The following is a 19913-nucleotide window of genomic DNA, read 5'->3' as shown; positions in this document are numbered from 1 at the left end:
AACTTCATTTACTTATAATTACTTGAAAGTCAATAAATAAATGCTACCCTGAAGTACCTGAACTAAAACAAAGAAATACAAAGTGAAATTTAAAAGGCTTACCATATCAACTTCAGTTGATATAAACTACAATATTTAAATAGGCTATTGAATGCAGATTTTTTCCCCACTATGCATAAAAAAAGATTTGTTCTTAAGACTACTCAAAGGTGCTTGATGGAATCTTTAGGAAAATCAAGCAATTAAGTACTATCTTGGGAGAAAATATCACATTTAAATAATTTAGGGAAGAGCATCAGAGTTTGCAGAAACCTTGCATTAGATAAATTCGTATTTCTAGTTTCCTAGAAAACTTACTATAAATTAAAATTACTAAAAGCCTTATCCTTCTTCATGGGGCATTCACTGTACTTTAGGCCATTTTCCTCTCAAAGCAAGTAAAACATCCCAGACTGGGTTTAAAAAGCAAAACGGAGGATCTGACGTCATTATGGCCCTGTAGACACCTTGATTCAATACTGAGCACTTGCTGCAAACTTGTTCCCCACCCACAGATGGAGTATTGTTATGACAGGAAAACTATGAGATGGGCAATCAGAAAATGTAAATTAGTGCCGGCTCTGCTATCTCCTAGCCCTGCATCTATGAGTGTGTTTATTTAATCTAAGTTTGTTTCCTCATTGGAAAACAGCGATAATACCTACTTCTCCAGGGTCCTCATGAAGATTAAAGGTGGCATGTGAAGGCACATTGTAAACTATAAAGTATTATACAGCAAGTTCAAATCCTTAGTGAAAGAAGATGGGGAATAAATCAATGCCTAAGTAATTGCGAGAGGCCATATAAATATAAGGCATAAGTTCTACTAAGAACCTTTTGAATGGAATATATGAAAAGTTATGTCATTTGCCCTATAATTATTGACTACAGAGTATAACAGATCTCCTTCATATATAAAAATTATAAGCCTTTAAGTCAAAGTAACTTAAGAAGGATGGGACTAACAAAAACCTGTCAGCCACTTTTTGCCCATGACTCAATCTGGCTCCTGCTTAAGGCCAGTTTCTAAACACAACTTGAAGAACGGCCAGGAGATTTTTTAAAAAATACAATTTTTACTTTCCATCAGGTCCACTTTAAAAAAAAAAAAAGCTAACAGCTTGTCAATATTGTCACATTCCTCCTACTTTGCGTATTTTTTTCATAAGCAATGCAAAATAAAAGGTGAAGAGGTAAAAAGTATAACCTCAGTTACGCGGTATGTGGATTGGTAGGCAAAAAGAAAGTCTGACTTTTGAAATGTGTTGAAATGTGTCCTTTTCCCCAGTCTGTCTTCCCACAAAAATGTACTTTATTTACATGGAGAGAGAGAGGAAACTGATATTTAAAAAAAAAAAAAGGAGAAGAAAGAATATATTTTCCCTTCATTTAAAATTAGCCAAATGAAATACCAATCAAAAGTAAGTTTCCAGTCTCCGCATTTTTCTGAATTCTCTCATCTGCAAAGCACTTTGATCTGTCCCCAATTCTGTTTCGTCTCTAGCTCCTAAGCCTGTCTTTTTCTATAAAGGGAAAGCAGCAGGAAAAAAGCAAACCAACCCTCTCTCTCCCTAACCATCTGAGACACAGGAAAACAGATTTTCAAATAAGGGAATGAAACAAAAGCAAACAAAACCTTGTTTGTTTGTTTTGTCTTAAAAGGATATGGTGTACAACTGGGTCTGAATTCAGGGCGTCACCCACAGAGGAATCTTATGCCTATGAAGTCATCCCTAATTACAGAGTTTGACTAACACTATGGCAATTATGAAACCACTCCACTGGCTCATTTAACTATACTTAAACCCTGAACACAAATCTTTGCTGAGAAAGGTGTACCTACAACTACCTGAAACTATTACTCAAACTCTAAAAGGTATTTGATGGAGATGGGGGGGGGGGTTGCTTGTTTTCATCCCCTAAGGTGAGTCATTTTAGGAATGCAGCTGACAATCTATTTACTACTGTGTGTCATTCAGAACCACATGGGTCAGGAGGCAAGGCACACAAAATGAGAAACTCGACCATGGATAATCAAGAGTTGATTATGAACTTTTTTTTTTCCCTTGAAATTGAAAGCAACTAAAAGATAAAAGCAGGGGATGGCTGCCATAGACATGATCCAGCCACTAGTATGCCAGGTAAATAGAACTGGGAAAGTGAACCTAACAACTTACATCAGAGATCTGGCCACACATACTTAAGCTGGTAAGCCCATCACATGAAGAGGAGAGGGTGGACAAAACATGGAACAATACATTATTTGTGTTTGTGTATCTGTCACCTTCCCCTGTCCAAAACAGGCAGTGCTTTGGCACACCCACACTCCACATACCTACCGGTACCAACAGAAACTGCCGCCCTGCCTCCTCCCTGGTAGGTAAGTCAACAACACAAGTCTCCAGGTCAGATGGGCATGCAACACTCTGAGTTAAAGATCACTCTGAGCTAAAGGCTCTTGCGATAATTACTCAAGCTCTAGTGCTTCCAAAAGACTTTAGAATATTTCAACTTGAATGTCTATCATATTCACACACTGATTCATTTATATTCAAGCCTTAACTGAGGGCTTAGTATGTACTTGCTCTGTGGTGGGTGTTGTAGATATAAAGAATTAGGACCAAAGTCCCCTCTCACAGACCTTATTCTCTAGTAGGTGGAAAGATGGAAAAACAAAGACATAATATTAACACTGTCATGCTCTTACTGTCATATTCACTGAGAGGTGGGGTGACAGTGGTGGGCTTCAGGAAAGGTTTTCCAGAGAAGGTGACTTTTGAACTTAATCTTAAAACCTAAGTAGGAATTCCTCAGACAGGTATCACTGGTAAAGGCATTCTAGGCACAGAGGCATAAAGGGAAGATGATATTCTGGAGCTGGAGAAAGTGTGGTTGGGCCTACGGTTTGTGACAGACACATTTGGAGAGAAGGTCAGGGTCTAATTTAGAAGGGCTACACTCAAAATCTGGACTTGACCCTCTGGCCAAGGGAGAAGGAAGGTCAACGACGAAAATTCCAGTCAGGAAAGCCTAAGTGTCCACACATATGAACTTACTGCCACATTATTTCTCCCCTTTTCAAATATCTCGCTGGTCAAATCAGGTCACTTCGACTTCCCCACTTTCCTCAGGCTCTAGGTTTAGAAATTCGAGACTGAAGTTTGGCCACAAGAAACAAAGGTAGACGGAAGAAAACCTTCTGGATTCTTCCATGATACCCCTTTATCACCTCGTGTCTGGCCGTTTTCAAAGGCATTTGATTTTAGCACATCTGTCTACACTCCTGTCTTCCTCCAAGGTAATCTCTACACTGCTAACTTCCTGAAGAGCAGATCTAAGGTATATTGCCTACAAAAGCAAGTGCCAACTTTTAAGCAACAACATCTAAAAGCCCTAGAATTTTCTGTATTGATACCCGCCTATCTCTCCAATGTTATTTCCCATCACACGCTCTGCACACCCTGGAGTCACACTCTGTAAAGATACCTTATTCCCCAAACAGGCCATGCATTTTCCCATCTCCAATTAGTTCTCTTCAGTGGAATGCTCTTCACCCATCTTCTACCTACTCTCCAAAAGCACCTTTGAGAAAGTCTGAGACTGTCCCCACCGAAGATAAAAAATCTCTCTTTCCAGTACTCTCACAGAACTGTGTGTTTTCTTCTGTTACAGCCAGTGCTGGATCTGTCCAGACAGATCCAATTTAAATACCTCGTTTTGCTGTCAGATCATATGTACCAATTTTTGAATGGGAAAATATAGTCACCACAAGGATAGCATTTAATACTCTTATACAAAAACTCTTTGAAGGAAGGGATGGTATCCCATTCATCCGCATATTCCAAGCCCCAATCACAGTGCCTACAGAGTAGACAGTAGTAATAATTAAGATAATATAATAACATATCATTTTAAGTTTATATTATAGCAGCTAACATTTTTTTTAAATGGCCGCACCCTTGGCATATGGGAGTTTCTGGGCGAGGGATAGAATCTGAGCCGTAGCTGCAGCAATGCTGGATCCTTTAACCCACTGCACCGGGCTGGGGAAGCTCCACAATGACTTGAGCTGCTGCAGTCGGATTCTTAACCCACTGTGCCACAGCAGGAACTCCTACAACAGCTAAGATTTATGAAGGATTTATTATTTATGTGCACTGTGCCAAATGCTTTATATACATTTGATAAGTTACTTTTCAGAAGAACTCTTTGAATCGCATAATATTGTTATTTCCATTGTACAGAAGAGCAAACTGGGTTAGAGAAGTTGAGTCATGTGCCCCAAATCACACGGTTAGAGAGAGCCAGAGCCAGTTCTCAAACCCAACTCTGCCTGACAAGAAAGCCAGTATTCTCAATCGTTATTAGAGCTTCCTCCACCACGGCTTAGTGAATGAATTTATTTCCCCAACAAGACTATAAACATATTAAAGTAGAAACATAGATCACTTATCTTTGTATTCATCACAGCACTTAGTACAATGCGGGGGATACAGTGTGTTCTCAATAAGTATCTTGCATCAAAAATGGTCTGTATCTAGTACCCAAAACTATTTTGATTATGTCAGTCCCATTTCAGGAAGCTCGAATTTCCTATGTCGAAACAGCTTGGCTAATCTTTGCCTGATATTCCTGGATCCTCTAGAGTGTTCCTACTAGTCACATCTAACCCATTTACCCTTTCAACAACACTCTAAATTAGCTTTTTTTTTTTTTTTTGTCTTTTCGTCATTTCTTGGGCCACTCCCGCGGCATATGGAGGTTCCCAGGCTAGGGGTGTCATTGGAGCTGTAGCCGCAGGCCTACACCACAGCCACAGCACCTCAGGATCCGAGCCGAGTCTGCGACCTACACCACAGCTCACGGCAACGCCAGATCCTTAACCCACTGAGCAAGGGCAGGGATCGAACCCGCAACCTCATGGTTCCTAGTCGGATTCGTTAACCACTGCGCCACGACGGGAACTCCTAAATTAGCTTTTTGATCACAACCATCCTCCTAAACATATCCTATTAACACCTACATCAGTAGCTTCTGTTTTATCCTGCCCCCATTTCCTCTTTTCCTCCCTCCTAGAAAGAACTCCCTCTCTCTGTATCTACCTCTCAGGTAATGCCCGCCTCTTTATTCCTTTACTCTACTTATCCAAATTCTACTCATCCTTCAAAAGTTGCAGCAGGGGCCTCATCCTCTCCCCAACCATGTTTTCCCAAGGACTCCACACCCCTGCTGATCTTTCTCTTCAACACCCACAGGATTTAGAATCTTGTCACAAAATGTAGCAATTTAATTATAGACTTCCTCCTATAGCTACAAAAATGGATGTGAGGACAGTGTGCCTGGGACATCCATCATCCTACTTGATTCAGCTCATTTGCCTCCTCCACATAAATTCTGAAACTTGGTCAAAGAGAAAAATCTCCCCCAAGCAAAGAGAATCATTTCTTTCATCAACAGCAAACGAATACTTGTCTAGTTACTTGCTCTGCCAGTCTTATTTCAAGATTGTTTGTTCCTCAAGAACAGAGTCTAAACTTCGTCTTCCTCTTGGATATTCCTACGATAACAACCACTGCTGGATGCTGGGTATGGAGCTATGGTTCAAAAAATATTCCAAATGACTGCAATATTTTGAGGGTAGTGACAATTCCCCCAGCATGCCCAATATCCAATGATTACTGAAGTTCTATTCGGGAAGAAACAAGTGCCTGGGGTAATTAAGTGACTTTGCTCAAGACATAGAACTATACAGAAAAGGTAAAATTAAAAAAAGGGTATGTGAAAGAGAGGGTAATTAACTACTCTTATCATAAAAATGAAAACAAAGAGGTTACACACTGTTTTGTGGAAAGAAGGCTCATGCCTATTATACTCTATGGAAGAGAATTTAAACACTCCTAGAGACACATGGGACCGTGGTATTGAGACACACAAATGGTTGCGATAATGTAGACAGTGACACTTCTGACTAATGCCAATTCATTTTTATTACTCAGGGATTCACTTAATCCTTGAATTGAAATCACCAAAACTGTAACTGTGTAAAATATACAGAATCCTGGCAACAGGTTCAGTGAAGACTACATAGAGAAAGTTCTAAAAGTTATTTCTGAGAACTCCCGTGGTGGCTCAATGGTTAACGAATCCGACCAGGAACCATGAGGTTTCGGGTCTGGTCCTTGGCCTCGCTCAGTGGGTTAACGATCTGGCGTGGCCTGTGAGCTGTGGTGTAGGTCACAGAGGCGGCTCGGATCTGGCATTGCTGTGGCTCTGGCATAGGCTGGTGGCTATAGCTCCGATTAGACCCCTGGCCTGGGAACCTCCATATGCCACGGGTGCGGCTCTAGAAAAGACAAATAAATAAATAAAAGTTATTTCTTCAAAGCATAAGTGCTAAAAAAGGACATGAGGAATTCCTGTTGTGGCTCAGCGGTAACGAACCCGACTAGCATACAGAAGGACACGGGTTTGATCTCTGGTCTTGCTCAGTGGGTTAAGGATCCAGCATCGACATGAGCTGTGGGATAGGTCACAGATGCGGCTAGATCTGGCATTGCTGTGGCACTGGCATGGGCCAGCAGCTACAGCTCCGATTGGACCCCTAGCCTGGGAACCTCCATGTGCTGTGGGTGTGGCCCTAAAAAGACCCCCTCCCCCCAAAAAAAAGAAAGAAAGAAAAGGACATGAATGCTTACTTTCTCTTGTGGCACATAATTGCTGCTATACATGACACGCTTCTGCTTCCCTGTATTTAAAAATCACTTAATTTCAGCCTCTTACATGCTAAAAACTAAACAATTCCCACTGTATTAGTGCTAATAACTTGGTATAAATAAATATTACCAAACACTCAAGTATCAATGTGATTTACTTTTTATTATAGGATTTTTTTTTTCATACATAAGCTGTCGCTGTAGTACCCCACAGTTTTTTTAATGATTAGTTTTTAACCTTATAGCTGCTTTTTCTCAAGGGGCAAGCATTTTGGAGTTTTGTTTGCTTCCTTTTAGAAAACTTCAATTGAATCTTGATAAAGGAGTAACTATAATATATGTCTTTCTCAATTTACTGATTTGTTGCTCTGTCAAAACAAGCAAGTCAAATTCTAAAGGCCCTCACCTGTGACAGGTTCCTAGCTAATCCTGAAAGTTTAGGAAAGGTAAAAGCAGCAGGAAGAAGTGGTGAAAGATTTTTCTGTTAATTATTCTAGTACCTCGGCATTATTAAAAATTGCTCACTATGGTCAGCATGGAGAGCAAATGCATATGATGAAAGCAATATTCAATAGGTAGAGCATACTTTACTTAGCGAGGTTGTTTATCAAGGCCTAGATCCTCTAGTAATTCTACTTGACATTTCAGCCCAGCATGGGTACAACTAAACATTGGACATGGCTAGATAACCCCAAATAAAACTGACAATCTTTTCCCACAAGGCACTATTGTATATGCTGTTAGGCTGTACAAGACTCAAGACTAGAAAACAAAGCAACTGGCTGATGGGACACACAGCTGGATACATTTTGCAACTACCCTTCTACAGTTCATTTAGATTAAAATAATATGAACACAAAACATCGGTTCAATAATGTAGCACACCGTTTCAGCGACATTTGTGAAGTGACATAAAAAAACCATACCTACTATTTCCATGCCAAATTATGTTTTAAATTCCAAATCAATTGAGCAGTGAACTTTGGAAGGTTCTATTGGTGACTTAAGGTTAACTCTCCTTTTTATCCAACCCCAAGGAGCTGTCTATCCATAACTGTAATTTTGCCTTGGATGTTTCCAAAAACGTTAAGGAGATTTAAACATTAGCTTCCTATTTAGTTTGAGGAAGGGATTGCTAACTCTTGCATGTACACTGCTACAACAACAGCTGGGGATGCATGAGAAGTGTAAATGTGTATTAAGAAGGGCAGGGGAGGAGTTCCCGTCGTGGTGCAACGAAAACGAATCCGACTAGTAACCATGAGGTTGGGGGTTCGAGCCCTGACCTCACTCAGTGGGTTAAGGATCTGGCGTTGCTGTGAGCTGTGTGGTGTAGGTCGCAGATGTGGCTTGGATCCTGTGTTGCTGTGGCTGTGGCTGTGGCTGGTAGTTGTAGCTCTGATTCAGCCCATGGCTTGGGAACTTCCATATGCCCGATGCGGCCCTTAAAAAAAAAAAAAAAAAAAAAAGGCAGGGAAGCAGAGAAGGCTATTATTTGCAAAGTAACGCAAGAGGTCTACAAGGTCTACACAGAGTTAAACCAAGCTATGTCAGCCCTCTTCCTACTTGTCGAACACGTATGATCAATTAAACTACCTCAAATGTTCTGCCTGGATTGTTTTAAAGGAGGTGCAACATAGGGTCCTGGTTGTTAATCAGGCACTGCCCTTCCCCAGTTCCAGTGGCCCCTCGCAGTGTGATGACCATCTATTTCTTGATCTAGTCTGCTAGTCTGTGAGCTTCTGGAAAGCAGGGCTGCTATCTTATTTGACTTTGTATCCTGGCTCATGACAAGCCCCTACTAAAGGTCTGCTGAATAAATAAACTCTGATGTTGGCAAGTAGGGAAAGTGAACAGACTTAAACATAACGCTGGCTAAACAGTCATCTCACGTGGATTTAAAAATGCATACTCTATAGAGAAAGCTGGAATCTTCCCACATTCTTCACATGTACTTGGCCTGTTGGTATGCTTTAACTATCTGCTCCTGTTTAATACTTCAAGATACTACAAAACCCTTCAAGATGTTTGCCACCTGTCCTTTGAATTTAGCCGAAAGTCAAACAATTTTTTTTTCAGAAACTGTTTTTACTTGGCAATCATGCAGCACATTTCACCTTTACAATAACACACATCATGCACAAATCATGTTTGGGCAAACCTGCAGTTTATAGCTAAAAGTATCATTTAGAAATAAATGTAAAGTGCTGCAAACTAAAACTATAAAATTTTTATTATGAAAATTTTCAATGAATACAAAAATAAGAGAAAACAGTACAACAAATACCCATAAATCCTATCATCCAGATTCTACATTTATTTATCAGGTATTTCCCATGATTCTCTCTTCCTGCCCTCTCTCTTCTTCTCACCCCCCCCCCCGCTCCTCCCCCACCTCTGTCTCTCTCTCCAGAATTATTTTAAAGCAAATCCCAGACATCCTGTGATTTCACTTTACATAGCTATTAAATGAGTTCATTTTCTAGAAATACCTCTTTTCTATTCTAGCTTATGCTAGATTCGAATTGATCTTTTTTTCAAGTACCGTTGATCTTTTTTTCAAGTACCGATATACCTATGAGTCACTTAAGCCCCAAAGGGTGCCCAAACCTGTGTCATTTCCTGGAGAAATATCAAACACTTCCATTTTAAGTAAAAGTTTCTTTTCCTCTTTTTTGTCTTAATAAAAAAAGATAAGCTCTTCAAGCAATGGCTATTTTAAAACAGGTTAATAAATTTTCCAATAATAGAAACATTCAAATCAATTAAGTCAGATTGGAGACATTCTTTAAATTCTTGACAAAGAGTTTTGTATATATTTAATGTACAGCTTAATCATATTCTAAAAACCCCCTTTCCTGTTATGAAGAATACTATTTCAAACCCGAAGACACAACAAAGTGATAACTCTCCTTCCCTCATTGTTACAAAGCTATGAAGTATTAACTCCTAGGATTGAAATAGCATACTCTTCTTTTAGAGAGTCTAATCCTTTCCTTATTTACTAAGTAAACGCTTACACTTTCCAAAAATATAGGACTAATTTATGAAAAAGCATATCTGCTGCTAATGAAATTAATTAACCTTCATATCTAAGGAATATTTCCATTCTCTTTCCCTATGAAAATTAGCATTGAAGCCAAGAGCAACCTTAGGTATATATATTGCTCACAAGGCAAGATCAGACTAGTTCACTCAAAACAAAATGGTATGATGTACAACTCAGAAATCACTAGAGATAAAATTTCAGCCTAGACTTTGAGTGAAGCTGAAAGCTTATCAGTCACTGAAATTGCCTCCTGCAATCTTACCCTGCTTATGTAAGTTCTCAAATATAGTAGTTGTTTAAGTTCCTGTTGTGGCACAGCCGAAATGAATCTAGCTAGGAACCATGAGATTACAGGTTCCATCCCTGGCCTCGATCAATGGGTTAAGGATCTGGCGTTGCTGTGAGCTGTGGTGTAGGTCGCAGACGTGGCTCAGATCCCACGTTGCTGTGGCTGTGGCGTAGGCCAGCAGCTGTAGCTCTGATTCAACCCCTAGGCTGGGAACTTCCATATGCCACAGGTGTGGCCCTAAAAAGCAAAGGAAAAAAAATAGTTGTTAACTGAGAAAACTAGATTCTTTTCTTTCATACTTCAATTTTTACCTAATAGGGGTATAGTAAGTACAAGTAATTTGAGAGGTTACCCTTGATTCAGAGTTGAGATTTAACTATCTACCTATATTAAAATGGGAATAAAACATATGATGACCACGTGATGGAAAACCCTGGTGAGTTTCTGAGCAGCAGAAATCACTATCATTACCATGTTATAAGAACACCACCAAAATCTCATCTCTAGCGATTTCCATGTATTTTGGAAAGTATGAATAAACACCAGGACAACTCTTTGTCATAGGTTACTTTGTAAGAGTACCGGTCTGTTTGTCATGGTCTGTCCTGACAGCTACCCTCGACATCTACTTCACAAAATTTTGAATAACCATTTAACAGGGAGCAAAGGCATTTGAAATCTCATCCCCAGCCCCACTTCCACCCCCATCCCAAGATACAAAGTAACAGTCACCTAAACCTTTGGACATCTAACTTGATAGATACCACTACAGAATTAGGATTTTGAAATCAATTTTTAAAAAGGAAAAAGTCCCTAAAATATTTCCCAAGACAGGTTATATATAAATAGATAGATAACAAGTTAGATCCAAAACTTCAAAAATGTCTCATAAAACCAATTTGCTTCTCCCTGACTACCTAAGATTTAGAAAGTGTCTCCAAACGTTTACCCAAACACATAATAAGGATTTTAAGATTTTTAAATAGATTTCTGGTAAATATTCCATAATATAAAGGTCTGAGCCTAACCAAATAATATTAAAATCGTTACCCTCTGGGACGAGAGCAAACCTGTTTCTTTCCCGCAGCACTAATAGAAGGAACCTCCCACGCCCAGAACGCCAATCTGGAAACCCAACATTCTTCTCAGAATTGCAAGTTTAGAAAGCAAGTCATAACACTTCCTGCTAGAGAAGGAGAACACCCTGACAAAAGAATGATATAATACTTATGAATCCCCTTCCAGTCAGCCTCCCAGTATTTTGCCAAGTATTCATAGCTTCTAACTTCACAACATTTAGAGAGCAATGAATATGTTCACTCCAGCTCCACTGAAATCATGCAAGAACACAAGGGAATTTAAAGTTGGTTCAGGTCAAATAGCTACAACCCACATACCTATTTAAAGTTTGAACATTCGCCAAGTAACCTGCTTATTTTAGAACACATGGAACCAGCTTCTCCCCAGACACCAAGTCACTCACCCATAGGAAAGTACATTACTTAGAAAGGCAAACGAATTGCCTCAGACCACTTATGTTCTGTTATTCATCTCAAACCATACTTATTCATGTCTTCATACGACACTCACACTGCATATGCTAGGTGTTGGAGCATTCACTTGCAACTACCCACGTCTTATTTTCTGTTCAAAATGTAAGCTATTAAGTGTAGGAACTATATTTTCCACCAGCCCAGCATACAGGAACTAAGCCAATACTTGCTGAACCAAATTTTCTATTGCGAGGTAGTACTACTGAGTAGCTCAGAGCTCTGGAGCCAGGGCTGGGTTCAGATCCTGTCTCCGCAATTTTCTACGTTGTCCTTGGGCAAATTGTTGACGCTCTTGTGCCTCTGTTTTCTCATCCGAGGATGATAACAGTAACTACATCACATAATAGTAACTATTTTGTATATTGCTGTGATGCTTAAATGACTTGATTGTTCAAATTTTATACGACAGCCTGGCACATGGTAAGCATGAGATATGTGATAACCGCCATATTCTTATTATTGAAATCTGTTTTTTAACTGGTCTAGCAATTCTAATCATTTAATTGCTAAATGAAGCAATGGGTTAGTTGTGAGTGCCCTTTATGGGAATGAACAACAAACAAATCAATAGGAGAACTGTGCTAAGCTCAGGAGACCATTTCTAATATTGACGTAGGGCACGTCAATCATTGGAGAGGAAATGAAGCGCAATGGGGGCATCAGTCTTAGGAGTCTGACAGACTTGAAGTCTGCGTGACCTTGAACAAATCACTCAGCTTCTCTGAGCCTCAGGTTCATATCCATAAAAGTGGAGCTAATTCCACATACTTCACAGGACTGCAATGATGATTAAATGAGATAAGTGCATAAGAGGGTCTGGCTCTAGCAAGGTACTCAGTAAGCAGTGGCCACTGTTATAATCTGCCTGGGATGTAATGTGCATAGTACCATCTGCTCTACGAAAGTGAGATAATAGATCTTCCAGTCCTTTATGAATAATATAGAACAAAGAAAAGCGTTTTATGACAATGTATTGAATTCTCAGAATAGGAGGTGACTCACATTGCGACCACTTGTAAAAAGGATCGGGATAGCCTACATTAGGAGGCAAAGCGTTCTCCTGTCCTCATCACTAACCACCATTAGCAGACACTGGATTACACTGTCTCCTTAATGGGAGCACTTTATTTCATCAATCACAAAAACTGCATGAAGTATCAAAAGGCAACACAATCCAGAACAGAAGGAATAGAGCTTCAGCAGCCAGAGGAAGTATTTTTCCATCTGTCTTCACTGCTGACTCACTATGTGAAGCCTCTTCAACGTTCCCAAATCTCAGTTTCGCCATCTGAAAAACAAGCATAGCACTGGCTGCCTGTGGCCCAGCAGGGACTATGTGAGGTAGGAAATAACGCTAAAGCACTTTGAACTAACTGGAAGAAAGGGTATACGTGTTATTATAATCTTGCAATTCCAGAGGAAACCGGGACACACGCAATTGCCTCAGGTAAGAAGACAGTATCAGTATCAGACCAGAAATGTTGGGTTTCCACAGCCTTACCTTTTCTTTAGCCATCCTTGCTACTTCAAAATACTAAGATGGGTCTGTCCCAAGGGCTATGAACTTCTTCAATGTCTTGCTACCCAGAAACAGCGTCCTTGAGTTTCCCTTTCTTGGTCATCTGGAATATCTATTTTCTAGCTTTCCAAACTCCAAGACTAATGTTTGATTACTATGAAATGACACCAAATCATTCACTGACTTTAGCATCTATTCACCATTAACAAAACAGAATTCATTTCAACTGCAAACTACTGTGGTAAAAGTTCTAGGCATGGAGACACCCTTTAAAAAGGGACATCTTCCACTTAGCAAATACCAGGGCATTTCCTAAAAGACTGTTTTTTATCACATCAATAGTTCAGCCAGTGCGGTGTGTGGGGCCAAGGGGGGTGGGCACTGGTGTTTGTGTATGTGCATGTGTGTGACTGTGTGTGAACAGCATCTCTGTTTTTACTATAGGTAATGAAAATTGGCTTAGGAATAGAAGATGGTGGCCAGAGTTGTGTAATACAGTTCACATTTTTATAAGAAGGCCACAGAATGAAAACAACTTTTACATTGCACTCCAAATTTATCATGATGAATGTTGGGGAAAGCCGATAGAAACCAACCCATGTTTTTTTTTTTGGGGGGGGGTTTCCTTCTTTTGGCTGCTTTCACAGCATGTAGAAGTTCCCAGGCTAGGGATTCAATCTGAGCCAGAGCCATAGCAGTGACTATGCCAGATCCTTAACCCACTGAGCCACCAGGAAACTCCAAATTTAACCTATGTTTTATCTGTACACATAAAGCTCATAAACGCTCTCTATCTCAGATGTTACAAAAAAATAATCCATCGGAGTTCCAAAGTAGCACAGCTAAAATGAACCCGACTAGGAACCAGGAGGTTGCATGTTTGATCCTTGGCCTTGATCAGTTGGTTAAGGATCCGGTATTGCCGTGAGCTATGGTACAGGTTGCAGACATGGCTCGGATCTGGTCTTGCTGGGGCTGTGGTGTAGGCGGAAAGCTGTAGCTCTGATTAGACCCCTAGCCTGGGAACCTTCATATGCCGCAGGTGCAGCCCTAAAAAAAAGCAAAAAAAAAAGAAAATCCGTGAAATTAAAAGTTCACACACATGCACCTGTGGACACACACACACCTCAGGGTGGAAAGGAAAGAAAGAGGCACACCCAAAGTTGCATGAGAGTTTCATGGACATATCGGTGTAATATGCAGTTAGGATCCAAGACCTAGACACAGTAGTTTAAAAGTCTCTTCCAACTTTCATTCAAATGTCATGCTCTCCCCACCACACCCAGTACTGTGTATATTCTTTCCATGTGTGACATGTACAACGGAGGCCTCTCCCACTGTGTTTAATGCCACACCTCAATAACACTGATCTATTGTCCTTTAATGGGACAAGATTTTACCAAACTTCATGACTTATAAAGCAAACAAAAAAATAACACCCACAGTGTGTAAACCATTGAAGCAAAGGGATCCAACATAAAATAAGCACCAAATTAACACAGAGGATATCCCTACTGTAATTTCAGACTATACTGGAAATTTTAGGATTTATACTAGGCACAGTATTAGGCACAAACTTCCTGTTGTGTGGATGGGTCAGTTTTAACAATCAAGTAGATCTAGTTTATGTGATGATCTGGGGGGAAAATAAGCCACAAAATACCTTAAATTCAATATTCCAAGGGATGCCTTCCCAACAGCAAATGTTAATTAGCTCTGTCCTTGCATAATAAACTAATCCACATTTTAAAATAGGATGTCTTAGAGTTCTCGTCGTGGCACAGTGGAAAAGAATCTGACCAGGAACCATGAGGTTATGGGCTCAATCCCTGGTCTTGCTCAGTGGGTCAAGGATCCCGTGTTGCCACGAGCTGTGGTGTAGCTCGAAGACGCGGCTCAGATCTGGCATTGCTGTGGCTGTGGCATAGGCTGGCAGCAACAGCTCCAATTGGACCCCTAGCCTGGGAACCTCCACATGCCGCGGGAAGCGGCCCTAAAAAGACGAAAGTCAAAAATAAAATAGCATGTCTTATTATGTATTAAATTATATACCTTGTCCTAACGCACTAAAACAAAAAATTGAAATAAATAGAAGGATTTAAGCACAGGTCCTCCAAAAATTATCAACTTTTATACATGGGGTAGGGAACTGACTTAAAAAGACATCTGTGGTGAGTATATGGAGTTAACAATAGTGAATTGTTTATTTCAAAGTTGCTAAGAGTAGACCTTAAAAGTTCTCACAACAACAAAAAAAGTATATCTATGTGGGGTGGTGCATGTTAATTAGACTTACTGGAGTAATCATTTCACAATATATAAATATATTAAATCATCACATTGTACACCTTCACATAATACGATGTTATATGTCAATTATATCTTAATGAAACTGGGGGGAGACATCTGTGTTCTGGTCATAGCTAATAAAATCATACAAAGAAATAACTCATATATTCTACACCTTCCTATCCTGAGGTTCTCTCATTCAAAAAAAAAAAAAGATAGGAAAAAGGAAAAGAAGGACCAGAAATAATATTTTTAAAAACCCAACCAACTGAACTCAGCAGTTTCTAAATTTTTTGGCCTCAGAACGTGAGGACCCCAAAGAGGTTTTGGATATGTGGTTTAGATCTATCAGTGGCTTTATCATATTAGAAACTACAACTAGGATATTTTAAAGATATTTCTTGGAAAAACAACAGTAAACTCATTGCATGCTAATGCAACATTTAAGTGAAAAATCTATTTGTAAAATATTTAGTGGGACGAGGCCAAGCCCCTGGGGATCTGTCTCTTGCTTCAACCGTGTTTGAAGGGAAGAGACCCACGGATGCCACTTCTTCCAGCCTCCCATTACCCTTGAACTTCTGAAGTAGCAACTTTAGGAACCAACCACTCAGCCCTCCTTAGTCTCCAGAACCGGCCAACACCGTTTTTTGGAGCTGAGCTCCTTAGGGCTGCTCAACCATGAGCTCGTATATTTGTCAGAATTATTCCACAAGGCTGGAGGCTGCGGTCAACTGCGGGGTGGACCTGCATCTGGGTCCTCCTACACCTACCTTTCTCTGGGCTTCTATTTCCACCGTGGTGATGTGGTTCTAGAGGGTGTGGGTACCTTCTGTGATTCAGCTGAGGAGTGGCTCAAGGGCACCCAGTGTCTCCTGAAGATGCAAAACCAGTGTGGTGGCCACGCCCTCTTCCAGGAGGTGCAGAAGCTGTCCCAAGATGAATGGGGTAAAAACCCCGGACACGATGGAAATTGCCACAGCCCTGGAGAAGTCCCTGAGCCAGGCCCTTGTGGATCTGCACACCCTGGGTTCCAGCCTGCACAACCCCAACTCTGTGACTTCCTGGAGAGCCGCTTCGGGATGAGCAGGTGAAACGCATCAAGAAGATGGCGACCACCTGACCAACCCCCCACCCCCACCCCCTCCCCCACCCCGCACCCTCTAGGCTGTCCGCCCCCAGGCAGTGCTGTAGAAAGGCTCCCCCTCCTACAGAGATCAGAGCCTCTGGAGCCCAGCGGCCTTTGAGGGGCCCCTCTGCCCCCCAGGTGTAATGGCCTTTCCCTGCAGCCAGTAGGCAGCTTTGTAATCAATCACCCTGGGGCCCTCACCCAAGCTGTAGACCAAATGGAAACAGCAAAGCTTTTTGCAGCCAAAAAAAAAGAAAAAAGAAAAGTGAGAAGAGTACATTGTTTACATTTTTGCCTAATTTAACACAATGACAGCTGGATTTTCCTATCTGCTTCTGCATTCAGTCTGTTGCAATATGTTGTTTTGATTCAAGTATATGAAGAAAGCATGGCCTCCCACAGATTTTTTGAAAAAGGGAGAGGTTTAAGAGCCTTTCCAGATAATTACCAATATTCTTCATTATAAGACTATGCCAAAACTGGAGAAATGATGATAGTTTCTTAAATGCTAGTTGCAGTGTGGAACCTGATACTGGATCAATGACTTTTCTTTGGTACTCTGTTGCACTAAAATCCATTGGTTTATCTTGCACTTTAAATAGACCTTTTACCCATGCTTGATTTCATAACATCATGCACTGGTCATCTGGAACAATACTGTTTGACCAATACAGATCTTCCCAATGTTGTCACACTTCATTTTACAATATCTAACAAAATCACTGTCATTAAAAACACCACCAATCTCATTAGTCTTAAGTATTGATTCGAGATGGCTGATGCAAGCTTTCAAGAATTTGCATTTTTGCTTGAAATCTCTATCATTGGCAACAAATACTCTCAACTGTTTTCCCTGCAGTGACTAGCACACTTGGTTCATTTTTGATAAAATTATCTCGGGTCCCAATAATCAGTTAATGTGTCATTCGATCTTGCAAGTAAAAATGATTTTCTATTATTTAAATATGCGGCTAGTTTAGCTTGCAACTCAAACAATGGCACAAGTGCTTTTCCTTAAGACAATCACTGTATATCCATATGCAGCAGGAATGCTTTTTATGTACCTTCCATTTCATCACACAGAATATTGAAAAGATGTATACCCAAGAGTCTAGATTTAATAAAATTATTTTTTTCCTCCTTCATCAAGGACATTCATTAATGAACTGCATGTTGTAGGTCCTTTTCTAAAAGGAAGGGTATGGTGTTGAAGATTACTAATACAGTGTAGGGCTGCTGCCTTGCATTCTGAGGCACCAGCAAAACTACCATGGCTTTTGTCAATACAGTGAAAAAGCAAAGAACATCTTAGTGTTATTATGCAAGTAATTTTGATCTCCAAGGGACTAGATGACATACTTTTTTTTTTATTGAGAACTGGTGCTTTATTTAGCAATATTTATGATGGAGCCATCCAATTTTAGAGGGACAAAAAACATACGGTCCATAGGTTTTTAACAAGAAAATTTTAAACTGAGAATGCAATTACCAGAATAGGTTTTATTGTGAATTCTGTGGTGCTGAATTATGAAAAGAAAAATTGATTAATATCACTTCTGAGGGGACCAATCTATACAACTCATCTACTCCAAAGAATATTTTGCAGGAGTTCCCGTCGTGGTGCAGCGGTTAACGAATCTGACTAGGAACCATGAGGTTGCAGGTTCGATCCCTGCCCTTACTCAGTGGGTTAAGGATCTGGCGTTGCCGTGAGCTGTGGTATAGGTTGCAGCCGTGGCTTGGATCCCGCGTTGCTGTGGTTCTGGCATAGGACCCCTAGTCTGGGAACCTCCATGTGCCGCGAGAGCGGCCCAAGAAATGGCAAAAAGACAAAAAAAAAAAAAAAGAATATTTTGCAGAATCAGCTTCATGCCCACAAGACAGTAACTCATCATGAGAATATAGTTTTTAGAAACTTTTAATACTTTTCTTGGGGGGTCGTGCCTGTGGCACGTGGAAGCTCCTAGGCCAGGGACTGAACCCAAGCCATAAGCAGTGATGCTGAATCCTTAACCGTTAGGCCACTGGGGAACACCCATTTAATACATTTTCTTTGAGGGTGGTAGGTATGTTTATTATCCTGGTTGTGATGGTGATTTCACACCATTTAACACGCTTTTTAAAAGATTAAGGCAATATATTTGTTACAAAACTACTTGAAAACATTCAGCTCATATGTAGCAAACCATATTTTTCTTCCGATAATCAGTAAGTTTCCTTCTCTGACACATACACTAGAACAGAAAGGGTTTGGAAGTTAAACTCTGTATGAAATGCAGAAATTATATTTTATATTATTACTATTTTAAATTAGTAAATACTAGTGCACCATACTATTTATGTTTAAAATAATATGTGGGCTATTTTAAAGCAAATCTCAAGAAATAAAAAAGAGGAAAGAAAAGATGAAATACGAGAACATCAACTATTGATAAACTGTTGAAACTGGGGGTGGTCCTTATGTTTGAAGTTTTCCATAAAAATGTTTCTTTTTTTTAATAATGATTTTTATTTTTTCTGTTATCGCTGGTTTCTTCTTCTTCTTTTTTTTTTTACAGCCACCCCTGTGGCATGTGGAAGTTTCCAGGCTAGGGGTTGAATTGGAGCTGCAGCTGTGGCCTATGCCACACCATGGAAACACTGGATCTGAGCCACATCTGCAACCTATGCCGCAGCTTGCAGCAATGCCAGATCCTTAACCCACTGAATGAGGCCAGGGATCAAAACTGTATGCTCACAAAGACAACATAAGGTCCTTAACCCATTGAGCCACAGTGAGAACTCCCCATAAAGTTTTAAAGGGAGTTCCAGCTGTGATACAGTAGGTTAAGAATCTGACTGCAGCAGCTCAGGTTGCTGCAGAGGCAAAGGTTTGCTCCCTGGCCCAGTGCAGTGGGTTAAAGGATCTGGCATTGCTGGCAGCTGCAGCTCAGATTCAATCCCTGGCCCAGCAACTTCCACATGCCATGGATGTGGCCATAAAAATTTTTTTGAAAAGTTTTTAAAAAGTTCTGTGCGCTTATAAGAAAGTGTTTGGTATTTTGGAAAGCAAAAATAGAATTCCTGACTTGTATCCATTCATTAGACAAACACTGAATGAACATCTACGCTGTAAAAGGCACTTCGCTATGGCGTTGGGAAATAGATTTATGAAACGTGCCTTTTATACCCAAGGAGCTCAGAGTGGCTGTGTCCACATATATAATCAATCCCATAAAATGGGTATAACGTCTCCACTATGACCATTCTAAGAGGTACTTATATATTTTATATAGCAAAGCACGACTTGTGCAAACTGAATTGCAAATCATGATCGTGCAATTTTAAGGGGAA

At 40.3% G+C, this 19913-nt stretch overlaps 1 protein-coding gene and 1 pseudogene across 2 annotated transcripts in view; one reads left to right on the top strand and one right to left on the bottom strand.

Annotated features, from left to right (window-relative positions):
• The window catches only part of PLS3 (plastin 3), an 86756-nt gene that overhangs the window by 45463 nt on the left and 21380 nt on the right, over positions 1-19913 (bottom strand). The window lies entirely within an intron of this gene.
• On the top strand, positions 16133-16618 carry LOC125118104 (ferritin light chain-like; annotated as a pseudogene).

The sequence above is a fragment of the Phacochoerus africanus genome, chromosome X (assembly GCF_016906955.1).
Source record: "Phacochoerus africanus isolate WHEZ1 chromosome X, ROS_Pafr_v1, whole genome shotgun sequence".
Classification (NCBI taxonomy): Eukaryota; Metazoa; Chordata; class Mammalia; order Artiodactyla; family Suidae; genus Phacochoerus; species Phacochoerus africanus.
This window is presented reverse-complemented; position numbering and strand designations above follow the sequence as displayed.